The sequence below is a fragment of the Ornithorhynchus anatinus genome, chromosome 10, assembly GCF_004115215.2.
Source record: "Ornithorhynchus anatinus isolate Pmale09 chromosome 10, mOrnAna1.pri.v4, whole genome shotgun sequence".
In the NCBI taxonomy this organism is placed as follows: domain Eukaryota; kingdom Metazoa; phylum Chordata; class Mammalia; order Monotremata; family Ornithorhynchidae; genus Ornithorhynchus; species Ornithorhynchus anatinus.
Window position 1 is genome coordinate 37,113,718 of NC_041737.1, and position 13,282 is coordinate 37,126,999.

General features: G+C 56.1%; 1 long non-coding RNA gene across 2 annotated transcripts; it reads right to left on the reverse strand.

Moving 5' to 3' along the window:
- Positions 1-2,621: 2,621 nt before the first annotated feature.
- On the reverse strand, positions 2,622-12,632 carry LOC103165200. Of its 2 annotated transcripts, none has more exons than XR_003762309.2 (3): positions 12,586-12,632; positions 5,154-5,302; positions 2,622-3,085 (listed from the first exon to the last, which is right to left on the reverse strand). It is a non-coding gene; the product is annotated as an uncharacterized LOC103165200 (long non-coding RNA). The 2 variants fall into 2 exon arrangements; XR_484470.2 differs by lacking the exon at positions 12,586-12,632 and adding an exon at positions 5,522-6,802.
- Positions 12,633-13,282: the final 650 nt, after the last annotated feature.

Consider the following 13,282-nt stretch of genomic DNA (forward strand, 5'->3'; position numbering starts at 1 on the left):
ATCTCTGCAAGATAGCAGAGGGAATAACATACACTAATTTATGCATACAGTATTGCCTCAGTAAATCATCTTCCTACTGGTTATTTAATAACCACTGGGTTGTGGAGCAATTGCTCTTATGAACTGGTAAGACTGACAGCCCCCTCGAAGGCAAATGTAAGTGGCTGAAGTCTCCATCTTTAAGGTGATGGCTTATGGTAACGAAGAAGATGATTTGGAGATCAGTGTGGCTGTGGGTTAGCGAAGAACACCTCGGGCCTGATGGAAGTATGGTTTGGCAATATTCCACCTCCAAGAGAGTGGATCAGGGGTGTGATGGAGGAAGGCTGGAGAGATATGTTATTTGCACTAGATTTAAGCTCCTGGTGGGCAGAGGTCATGCCTACTAACTCTACCGTACTGTGCTCAAATATATGCTTGGTTTAGTGCTCTGCACGCAGCAAGTACTGAATAAAGAACGATTACTGGATGGATGAGCGTTGCTTTGGTTCATCATTTTCTGCCCCTCCCTCTCTGGAGTCCTCAGCTCACGGAGGCGGTAGCAAAGGGGGAGGGCGTGAGGAGAGGGGTAGAGGCACTGCGACTGGACCCCAAAGGAACCAATGAGCCACTTTGATGAATTTGTTCATTCAATCGTATTTATTGAGCGCTTACTTTGGGCACAGCACTGTACTAGGCACTTGGGAGAGACCAATATAACAACGAACAGACACATTCCCTGCCCACAACGAGCTTACAGTGTAGAGTCCCATCTTGGGCCCTTGATAGTCCCTCCGTAGGCTGTCGGCTCACTGTGGGGAGGTATCTTTTCTAGTGTATTGAACTCTCCCAAGAACTTAGTTCCATGCTCTACACAAAATATACCCTCAAGAAATATGATTGATGGACTGGCACAGACGAGTTCATGAGGCTTACGTGGGTCATTCATTTATGCAACAGGCCATATCCTCACTGTTCCGGCCCTGGGGTAGCCTGCAATGAGGAAGTTGGATGAACAATGGGAACTACCTGGTGGAACTTATACTTGGTTCTACAACAAAAATCCCTGGAGTCTATTTAATAAGCAGCATGTATCACTCCATATTTTTTTTTCTCCTTCACACCTTGCTTCCTTATTTATGGTATTTGTTAAGTGCTTGCTATGTGCCAGGCACCGTACTATGCACTGGGGTAGGTAGATGTAAGATAATCAGGTTCGACTCAGTCCCTGTCTCACATGGGGCTCAGGGTCTTAATAACCATTTTACAAGTGAGGAAACTGAAGCTCAGAGAAGTTAAGTGACTTGGCCAAGATCACAGAGCAGACAAGTGGTGGAGCCAGGATTAGAATTCAAGTCCTTCTGACTCCCAGGCCCTTGTTCTATCCACTAGACTTCACTGCTTCCCTTCTCCCATCATTGCCTTTCCCGCTAATATTCGAAGCACCATTTGGATTTTTCTTCTAAATCACCCTGAACATTACAAGACGGTTACAAGGTGGCTAGCCTGCGGCTGGGACCTCTCCTACGTCTGCTCAAATGAAAGGGCCTGATCTTCCACGTCCATTATCAGTTTCACTTCAGAACTCCTCGAGTTTCTGTGATTTCTGTGATGGGTCCAAGTATCCTCAGATAGAGTCACCACCAACTCTTCTGAACTGTAAGCTCCTTGTAGACAGGGACTAGGTCTACCAAATCTGTTATATTGGACTCTTCCTAGTACTTAGTAAAGTGCTCTGCCCACAGTAATAATAATAATATTATCGAATCCCGCCTCCGCCACTCGTCAGCTGTGTGACTGTGGGCAAGTCACTTAACTTCTCTGTGCCTCAGTTACCTCATCTGTAAAATGGGGATTAACTGTGAGCCTCACGTAGGACAACCTGATTACCCTGTATCTACCCAGTGCTTAGAACAGTGCTCTGCACATAGTAAGCGCTTAACAAATACCAACAATATTATTATTATTATTATGATAATAAATAATGATGGTATTTGTTAAGCGCTTACTTTGTGCCAAACGCTGTTCTAAGCGCTCAATAAATACAACTCACTGATTGGTTGGAATGGGCTATTTCCCTGGCAGTGGCTACGCTGCAGGGTCCCCCCAGTGATCCAGTGGCAAGCACCAAGCATTTATTACAGTGCTCTGCCCACAGTAAATGTTTATTGAATGCCACTGATTGATTACCTGATTGATGGGGTTTGCTGCAGCTTCTGCCTGTCTCAGTTGCTCCCAGCCTGAACGCTCTACATTCATATGAACACTCCATCAAAAGTTTCCCCTAAGGGCACACTGCTTCTCAATGTGGCCTAGGGGAAAGAGTATGGACAGGGGAATCAGAGGACCTGAGTTCTAATCCTAGCTCCGCCACTTGTCTGCTCTGTGATCTTGGGCAAGTCACTTAACTTCCCTTTGCCTCAGTTTCCACAACTGTAAAACGGATAGTAAGACCGGGAGTCCCAGGTGAGACAGGGACTATGTAGAACCTGATTATCTTCCATCAACCCCAGTGCCTGGCACTTAGCAAGCATTTAGCAAATACTATTATAAAAAAAAAAGTTTTTAAGATTGATTCAGTCAAAGTCAGGCCTCCACTAAAATATTTTCCACTTCCTATTAAATCCGAGAATGACTCGACATCGGGCTGCCATTTTTTTATTTCAAAGCAAATTTCAAGGCAAGCAGTATTCAGAACCCTAGAGAGCCAAAAACTAATTTCTGCTGACAGACACCCTTTTTTCACAAGCTAAGGTGTTGTATGATTTATAGTCCTTAATGGCTGAGTTATTAGACAAACCATGGAAATTATCAATGAGTTTCCTTCAAATGCCTAAAATATCTCACATCTTTATCACCGGTTCGGGTTATTTTTGTCTTTGATCTTCACTCACAAAATTTAGGGAGGTGGAAAAGAAGATTGATACAGAAGATGAATCAACAAAGGATCACAGAAAAGTAATGAAAAAGATACTTCAACTTCAGAAAAATTCAGAAAATGTGGGGATCTTGGGGATGAGACTCTAAAATGTCCCTTTGGGTAAAGGTTGTGTAACACATCCTGTAAATCTTAGGTTAGGTCTGTGTCTGGTTCCATAGAGTCAACCTGCAAAGAAGAAGCGGCCACAGTTATTTTGAGAATATCACAAATGTTATGACCCTACATTTTGAAAAAAAAAAAATCTTAAGCAGAGTTATCAAAAAACTTAGAAGTAAGCCCTTAGTACAGGGATCTGCAAACTGTTCGATAAAAACCATTGACTGCTTGATCACTGTGCGCAAAGCATTGGGAAAAACACAAAGGTGAGATTCAGACATTCATTCCTTCATTCAATCGTATTTATTGAGCGCTTACTGTGTGCACAGCACTGCACTAAGCGCTTGGGAAGTACAATTCAGCAACAAATAGAGACAGTCCCTGCCCACAGTGGGCTCACAGACAGGATCCTTGGCTCCCAAGACATTTACAATCTAAGAATAAGGGTGGAAGAAGGAACTGGCTGTAGAAACCTATTCTTCTGCGCTATTTCGGTAAATGCATTTGGGAGGGGCCTGAATTATTCAGGTTATTTCCACATTTAGACACAGTCTTGAGACACCTAAATGGTCATAAGGTGTAATGCCTTTCTAAAAGACTGTGCTTGTCTACATGCTGTGTTTAAAAAATGCAATTGCCTTTTTTTTTTTTACTTTTTGATCTAATTATGCTAAAACAGCTGGCATGAGTTTCTACAAATTAATCAACCACTTGTCTTAAAATATTTGCTGTAATTAGATAAAAGTTAGTGAAATGTTTTGCTAAATGAACGAAATCGGGGCATTCTTTACTCTTCACTGTGGAACATTAAAGTCAAGATGACCTGGAGACAAGAGGAAATGAGGGAATGCCAGTTAGGTTGGAAAGATAGAATTGGGAAACATCCCCATAAAGACGGTAGCTAAAGCCATGCGGGTGGGCCTTTAAAGTAAGAAGCCTTTGCTCGAGAGGTGAACTTGGGAGTCACCCACATAGAGAGTGAGTGGGGAACAATAAGAGTAGGGGTGAAGGGAGCAGCCTCGGTTAGGATCAATTACCCGGACTTTTAGATTTTATCTACACGCCTTATTAGGCCTTTGGCACTAATCATATCAGTGATATTGATTGGAAGCCTTCTCTTCTCTTGCTAACTGCCAAACTTTGTGTGCGACTCTTGGATCTTCTCTCTCTCTCTCTCATTTGCTCTGGTGCTCTCACTTCCTCCCTGCTTCCCCCCTACACTCCCCGGCATGTCAACAAAGAACTGGATGTGGGTCCTACTTGATGGAAAATTGAGTTTAGTTTATGACAACGGCCTGCCTGGTTGTGACACTGTGGCCACGTTAGCTGCAAATGGATCCTGCATGTTAAAAGGGCTTCGTAACGTGCTGCACCCCGATCAAATCTACTCGCTCATGGCCCTCTGTGACCCAGCAGGACCACGAATGGCAGGGATGAGAGAATTTGGGTGGCGCCGGGCAAACCACCACCACTACAATCGGTTGCTTCGTGCTGCTTCCCAGGACTGAGGGCCAGCTGTTCCAGCCTGAAGACTCTATCACCTATATTGTGTGGAAACCTTATTAGGAAAACTTCAAGAAAAGGTAGTTTTTTCTCCTTTTTCAAATTTGAAAAGGAAATTGGGCCTTATCTGGGGAAGTCACTCTTTTTTTTAATATCTCCATTTATCTGGAAATGAGAACTGTGAATATGTCGGTAAACAGTTACAAAGTAGAACAGTACAGTGCTCTGAACACAGTAAGCACTCAATAAATATGACTGATTGAGTGATTGATGAAAGTATCACCCCATTAGCCTCCATCATGTGATCTCTGATAACCCTGTAAAATTATTCTCGATAACTTTTCTTCCCTCCTTTGAATCCAAGAGGAGCTATTTTTCTAGTTTAGTAGGGGAAGCAAGTTTCTTTGGCAAATCAACAACGGGACCTTTGCTTAAATTATGACCATAAAATGAGGCCCATCAGATGGTCTGGGGAAACGTTGCCAGACCTCTACAACTTCCAATGTTGTAGCTGGCAACCGACCAGGCCTCTGGCCACCGCTTTGTAAATTTGGCTGCAGAGGGAAATTCATCAGCTTCCTGAGGCTGCTCAGTGGGGGAAGAACATATAGAATTGGATTTGAATGTGCCTTACCAGACACATTTCACGCTGAGGAACGCAAAGCAGGTCAAGAAGGGATAGACGGCCTTCTCCTCGAAGTCACGACGGATGCTAGAATTTTGTACTCGATTGCTGCTGGGGACTCCCCTGCACTGACCGCAGACCTCCACGAATCACTGACCCTTAAAAGCAGAAGGGAGAGAGGGTATATCAGCAATTTATTAGAGGAATTGACTCAGTGCCTCGATCGCTTGTATTTACCAAGTGCTTACTGTGTGCTGAGCACCGTACTACGGGCAGCACTGGGGAGAGTTCAACGGAAGTAAATCACACACTTGGTTCAGGGCTCCGGGCGCAGCACGGGCTCAATAAAAACCACTGATCGACCGATTGAAACCTACGTCCTCTTTCCACGTGGAGCTTCCAGTCGAAAGACATCGGATTGGATCTGGTTTGAGGCCAGAGCGGAGGCCTCTGCTGCGCTTGAAAAGTCAGGTTCGGCAGAGTTGCCAAGTCCCTGGAGCGAGGGCAGCAGGTTGGGAAGTTGCTAGAGATGCACGACTGGGTGGTGGGGGTGAGGAGGAAGCCAGAGAAAAGATCTAACTCCCAGGAGCTCTTGAACCAGACACGGGGACACCACCCTCGGCTTTCTGGGACGTCCCCATCGCTGCGCTGCGAGAGGAGTAAATCCCACCCTGAAATAAGGCAACAATGCCGTAGGCCACCGTGCTTATTATGTCCCGACCCCCGTCACCTTCCCGGGGCTGCCACTCGGCTCCCGGTGTTCCCCTCCCGGATCTGTGTGAAGTCGAGTTCAGCTGCAGCAATTTCAAATAATTCATACCAGAACACCCATTCTGACTCTCCAACCTGTCCTCTGAGAAATAATCTATTCCAGAATGTGGCACCTTTCATGAAATAGGCTGCTCTTACTATTAGATAGGTAGGCTAGCCAACCACAGGTACCTGTGACTTCTCTGGGACAAACACCTGAGTTCTCCTCTCTGTCTGACAGGGACTTCTGAGCAACATTTGGGCACTCGAGCGATCAATCGATCCATCGTATTTATTGAGCACTTGCTGTGTGCAGGGCAGTGTAGTTGGGAGAGCACAAGCCAACAGAGTTGGTAGACGTGTTCCCTGCCCGGAACGAGCTTACACCTCCGATCCACAAAATAAAAACTGTGCAACTCCTACCAATCTCGGGAGGGTAGCGAGGAGTCGGAGGGCTAGGGAGAAAATCTCTCTAGAGCACAATCAACCGATGACATTTACTAAGCATCTTCTGAGTGCTGGGTACTGTACTAAGCACTTGGATGTGCTACAGGAGCAAGGCACGAATTTCCTGCCCTCGAGGGGTGTACAATTTAAGGGGAGAGACTAAAATTATTTGTGGATATATTTATATTACACGCAGATATGATTCACATAATAAATATCATTTACAATGATGGCCAGGAAAGGTTAAGCCAGAAAGCAGAGCGAACGGATAAAGATGAAACAGCTGAACAAACAATGAGTGGACAGAGAAATATAAAGTTTTTATATAAACAGAAACGTATACACACACGTGAGTGTCAAAGAAAGGATTAAAGTGCACAAGCGCTGTAGACGGTGAGCTCCTCTCTAGACTGTGAGCTCCTTGTGGGCCGGGAGTGTGTCTGACGTTAGACTGTACTCTCCCAAGCACTCAGTACAGTGCTTTGCAACACAGCAAGCGCTCGATAATGCAATTGAATGAGTGAAAGTGCTAAGGGTGGGTGCTAGCCTGACGGGACTGGGAGTCTGTGAATTGCTCAGAGGGGCTTACAGGGGAAGGTGGGACTTGAGGAGGGCTTTAAAGAGTGAGAGGGCTGGGTCCTGGTGGATTGAAAGGAGGTCCGGGAGAAGGAGCGCGGTTTAGTGGCAAGAGCAAGGGCTTGGGAGTCAGAGGACAAGGGTTCTAATCCCTGCTCTGCCACTTGTCTGCTGGGTGACTTTGGGCAATCCACCTGACTTCTCCGGGCCTCCGTTCCCTCATCTGTCAAATGGGCGTTAAGACTGTGAGCCACAGGTCGAACAACCTGATTAGCTGGTAACTACCCCAGTTCTTCGAACGATGCTCGGCACATGGTAAACGCTCAACCGGTATCATCATTATCCAACTAGGGAGGAAGGGGGTAAAAGTCAGAGCAACGTTACTAGAAGGTGAGCTTGGGAGCAAAGTAGATAGTGAGTGAAGGGCAGACTTCTTCAGAGGAACGGCATCAATAACGGGAAATTCCGTTGATCTCTCTACCCACTTGACATCTAAAGCTATGCTCCTCGATGACTCGACGGTACAGTCCTGGAAAACTCTCCCCCTGATGAAGCCTTTCCTCTCGTTGAATCTACCGATTGGCAGAGGGTTTGTTGGGTTTTTTAAAATTATTATTACGGTCACGATTTTAGCGTGGCTCAGTGGAAAGAAACCGGGCTTGGGAGTCAGAGGTCGTGGGTTCTAATCCCAGCTCTGCCACTTGTCAGCTGTGTGACTCTGGGCAAGTCACTTAACTTCTCTGTGCCTCAGTTACCTCACCTGTAAAATGGGGATTAAGACCGTGAGCTTCACGAGGGACAACCCGATTACCCTGTATCTACCGCAGCGCTTGGAACAGCGCTCTGCACAGAGTAAGCGCTTAACAAATGCCAACAGTATTGCTATTAAGAGCAGTGGCTCTTCATCCCTACGGCCCGACGAGCGGAATGAGCGGCGTTTTCCGTCCGTCCTTCTCCCCCTGTGTCCCGTCACCTTGCCCCGAATTTTCCCACCTCATCTCCCCCTCTGCAGAGCCGAGGGCGTCCGGGCGGCTTGGCCCGGGGGGTGGGGGGCAAAGGGGCAAAAGGGCAAAGGGGCAAGGGACGGTCCTGATGTCCCCGCAGCCCGCGGGAGAGGCCAGGGGCGGGGAAGCCCGCTGGTCCGGCCCGGCCCGGCCCGGCCCGGCCCGGCCCGGCCCGGCCCGGCCGCAGAGATCTCTAGTATTCATTCATTCATTAGTACTTATTGAGCGCTCCCTATGTGCAGAGCACTGTACTCAACGCTTGGAATGTACAGATCGGTAACAGAGACAGTCCCTGCCCTCTGACGGGCCTACAGTCTCATCGGGGGAGACGGACAAAAACAATAGCAATAAATAGAATCAAGGGGCTGAACGTCTCATTAAAACAATAGCAAATAAATAGAATCAAGGCGATGTACATCTCATGAACAAAATAAATATGTGGGCAAGCCACTTGACTTCTCTGTGCCTCAGTTATCTCGTGTGTAAAATGGGTATTAACCGTGAGCCTCACGTGGGACAACCTGATTTACCCCGTACCTACCCCAGCGCTTAGAACAGTGCTCTGCACATAGGAAGCGCTTAGCAAACACCAACCTTATTAAACAGGGTAATGAAAATCTACACCGTTGAGCCGACGAGTACAGTGCCGAGGGGAGGGGAAGGGAGAGGGGGAGGAGCAGAGGGAAACGGGGGAGAAGAGGGCTTAGCCGAGGAGAGGTGAAGGGGGTGGTAGAGGGGGAGCAGAGCAGTGCTCTGCGCGTAGTAAGCGCTCAATAAATACTACAGAGTGAGTGAGTGAGTGAGTGAGTGAGTGAGTGAACGGCGGGGCGGGAGGAGGCCCCCGGGCCGTGGGGCGGTCAGGCCGGCGGGCGATGGGGGTGGGGGGTTTGTAGTCCCCCCGGCCAACGACAGATGGTGGTGTGACTCCACCGACTTTGCGCCTCTGCCCTCTCCGGGCCGGGCCGGGCCGGGCCGGGCCCTCCGGGGGGGCGAAGAGGAGGAGGAGGAGGAGGGGGAGGAGGGGGAGGAGGGGCCCGGGGGGCCCGCGCCACGTGCCTCCCTCCCCCCGACCCCGGGGAGGTGCGGCCCCGGAGGGGGCGCCGAGGCCGAGTCCCACCCCATGGCCGCGGGCTCCCCAGCCCACCGCCCCCCAGCTCGCCCTCCGGGGCCGGGGGAGGCCCGGGCCCGGCCGGGGACCCGGGGAACAAGTTTCCGTCCCCTCGGTGCCGCCGGGGTTTTCCCGGCCGCCGGAAGCCCCGCGGCCCTCGCCTTCTCGCTTTTCTTTCTTCTCTTTCATTTCCACTTTTTCTTCTTTTGGTTTTTTCGGGCGGGGGGAGGGCGGCCCTTCGGCCTTTGGCACGGACGCGCGGAGCGGGGCTCCCAGTCCGCGGCGAGGAACAAAGGCCACACTGTTTGGGGCCCGGGGGGGCGCCCGGGAAACGCCGAGAAGAAATAAAGAGTGGAAGGGCCCGCAGCCGGTCCTGACGCGGGCGAGGGAGTGTGACTGCGTACATGTGTGTGTGTGTGTGTCTCCATGTGAGTGTGCATGTGTCTCTGTGTGTGTCTCCGTGTGAGTGTGCATGTGTCTGTGTGTGTGTGTGTGTGTGTGTGTGTCCGTGGCGGGGGGGAGGAGGGAAGGGGGCAAGAGAGTCCTGGGCCTGAACTTTCACCTCCCGAACCCGGGCTGAGCGCATTGGCTGCAAGTTGGGAGTCGGAGGGCTCGGAGGAGGGGGCCGACACCGGCCGGCCGAAGCCCCCCTCCCCTTCTCTGCCGCCCCCGGGGATGGGGGGGATGGACAGGGCAGGGCAGCCGGAGGGGTCGGGGGGTGTGGGGGGCCCGGCCGGAGCGGAGCGGGGGGCTCCCGCCTCTCGGTTTGTCGGGGTGACCCTACACGGCCCAGGGGCAGGGCGCCCTTTCAGGGGTTCTGCCCTCCTCTCCCCCCACCCGACCCTCCCAGGAATCGAACCGGACCCCCAAGGGGGGGTCGGGACCCGGGGGGGGGGGGGGGGGGGGGCTTGTTTGGAGAGCAGACACAGACGGGCAGACAGATTAGGCATCTGCCGTTCTGCCCCCCTCCCCCGCCTGCCCAGCGGCGACCGGGGAAACCACCTCTCCGCCTTCTTCGGGACATCTGCCTCCCCCCGGGGCCGGGGCCGGGGCCGGGGCCGGGGCCGGACCCTTCCCCGGACCACCGGGGCCGGACCCTTCCCCGGACCACCGGGGCCGGACCCTTCCCCGGACCACCGGGGCCGGACCCTTCCCCGGACCACCGGGGCCGGACCCTTCCCCGGACCACCGGGGCCGGACCCTTCCCCGGACCACCGGGGCCGGACCCATCAGGGGGATCCTGGGGTGGCGGCGGGAGGTTGGCGGGGGGGAGAAAAACCTCTCGCTGCCCGGGTTCCAGGTCCGGGCCCGGCGCCTGCGGTCTAGGCAGCCGGCCGGCCTCCCTCCCTCCCTCCCTCCCTCCGTCCGTCCTTCGGTCGGTCGGTCCCTCCCTTAGGATGGGGACGCCGGACGAGCTGGCGGCGGCGGCGGCGGCGGCGGCGGGGCCGGACAACGGGGCCCCGAGGAGAAGTTGGCGGAAAAGTTTCCAACGCCCCGGCCATCCGACGGCCCGGCGTCTGGGCCAGGGCACCGGGGCAGGGGGGCGGGCGGGAGCCGGGGCAGAAGCGAGCGGAGCGGCGGCCGAGCCGGACCCCGTGGGGGAACTGCGGGCTGCGCGGCCGAGGGCCGACGGGCCGATGGGCCGATGGGCGATGGGGGACACGGAGAGAGACGGGGGAGGAGGCCCCCGCCCCCCTGCCCGCCCCCCTGCCCGCCCCGAGAAGCCCAACGCGCTCCCTCTGGGTTCTGCCCAGCGCGCTCCTTCCTTTTCGCCGCCAATCGATCGACTGAGGGGCGGGTAGGAGCGAGCTCCAGGCCTCGGCTTCGTCTCCGACTCCCGGGGCCCCAAGTCCTCCCCCTCCGCCCCCCAGCAGGGAAGAGGGGCTGAACTTTCTCCCCCGGAAAATGGAAGTCGGCAAGAGCGGCAGGTCCATCGGCCGCCCGAGCCCGGACCCGCAGCCCCCGGGGGACCCGACCCCGACCCCCGACCCCCGACCCCCGACCCCCACCCCATCCCCAGGCGCCCGCCCGACCCGCCTCTGACCCCGGGGCTCCTCCGGGCCGGGGCCGGACTCTGCCCCCAAAGGGCTGCGGGCCCCGGGGAGCCCCCAGCAGGGGCAGGGGCAGGGGCAGGGGCAAGGGCAGGGTCAAGGGCAGGGGCAGGGGCAGGGGCAGGGCAGCGCGCCGTGGGCTTTGCCAAGAGGCAGCAGCAGACAACCAACTGTTCGGCGCTGCCAATACGGCAGAAGGGCTGGCGGCTCTCCTCCTCCGCCCCCTCCGCTTCCCTTCCCACTCCCCCCAGCCTCGGCTAAATTGGTGGTGCGGAGGGTAGGAGCGGGGGCAGAAGCCGGGAGGAGGGGGAGGAGCCGGAGGAGGAGGAGGAGGAGGAGGAGGAGGAGGAGGAGGAGCGGGCGGGCGGGCGGGGGTTGGGGGCGGGGGGCGCGGAGGCCTCGGAGCACAAACAAGTTCTCCCGGGTTTGTTTACATAGCAGGTGGACCTGACGTCAGCCGGGCCGCTTTGCCGCAGACCACAACAATGTCCCTCCCGCGACCCCCGCCCCCAACGACCCCGGGGATCGGGGAGGGGGGAAGGGATGGGGAGAGGACCCCGACCCGTACCACTTTCGGAGCCCCCCCGTTTATTTTGTGGATTGGGGGGGGGTGGCGAGGAATCCCCTTCTGGCCGTTCGTTGTGGCCAGCTGGAAGGGGACCCCCCACCCCCCTCTTTGCGGAGGGAAGATCCCGGGGGAGATAGCGGGGGGGGGGGGGCTGTGCCTCGCCGACTACACGAGCGCGCTCGCACACACACACACACACACACACACGCGGGGGGGGGAGGAGGGAGGGCCGGGGGGTGTCGGGGGTGCTGGGGGGCGGGGGGGGGGGAGATACTGCGCGAGACGGCGCGAGCCTCCGGGAGAGCGGCAGACCCGGCGGCGCGTGCAGCTGCCGCCGCCGCCCCCGCCCTGCCCCCCCGTGCCCGGCCCCCGCCCCCGCCCCCGCCCCCCCGCCCGGCCCGGGCTCCGGGGGCCCCAGCGCCGCCTCCCCCCGCGCCTCCCTCCCTCCCTCCCTCCCTCCTTCCCCTCCCCCTCCGCCCGCCCATTGATGCCGCCGCCGCCGCCTGCGGTTCCAGCCGAGACCCCCTCCCCGCCCGCCCGCCGGTCCCGCCGCCCGCCCCCGGCCCCTGCCCTCCGCCCCGGCCCCGGCTCCCGGTCCCCGGTCCCGGCCCGCAGCTGCAGAGAGGGTGGGTGCGCCGTGGGTGGGGGGCTGCTGCTCCTCCTTCCTCCTCCTCCTCCTCCGCCTTCGCCGCCGCCTTCGCCGCCGCCGCCCGGCACGGGACCCCCTCGCTCGGCTCGGCTCGGCTCGGCTCGGCTCGGCTCAGCTCAGCTCGGCCGGGGCCGGGGCCGGGGCCGGGCCGCCCAGCGCCCCCTCCGCCCCCGCCGCCGCCGCCGCCGCCGCCGCCCGGTAAGTTGGTGCCTCCCCGCTCTCCTCCTGCCCCTCTCTCCGCTCCCGCCCGCCCACCTCCCACCTCCGGCTGCGCCTTCACTTTCTTACTTTCGCGTCTTCCCCGGCTCCCGCGGCCGCCGCAAACTTTGGTGGCGGACACCGCCCCCCCCCCCCCCCCCCCGCCCCCCGCACCCCCGCACCCTCCGCTCCGCCATCCGCCCCCCCTCCCCGCCTTCATCCCCCGCCCCGCGCCGGGGCAGCTGTCACATGGGGCAGGGCAGGGCAGGGCAGGGCAGGGGACACCCCCGACACCCCCGGCTCGCTTGCCGACACCCCACTCCTGGGCCCGGGGGGGTCCCGGGGGGGTCTCGGGGGGGGTCCCGGCGGGTCCCGGCGGGTCCCGGCGAGTCCCGGGGGGCGGGACTGAGCGAGCGGCTCGGAAAGTTGAAGATGTTGACTTTTCCGGAGAGTTGGGCGCAGAGAAAGTGGGCGTCGAAACGCCAGATCGCGCTCGCTCCCTCGCTCGCTCTGCGTTCGAGTGTATGTGTGTGTGTCCGAGAGTGGGTTTCCGAGAGTTTGTAAAACAAAAATAAACACTCTCCCTCCCCACGTGTTACACGCTCACACAAAACACACTCAACTCACACCCAGCTACAAACACACCCACCCCACCCACAGATACACCCAATCAACTCAGACCCGCCTTCACACCACACTTGAGCACACCGACACACACACACACACTGACACACACGCGCGCACACTCACACACTCACACTCTCCCATTCAAATGCAGGACCAGCCC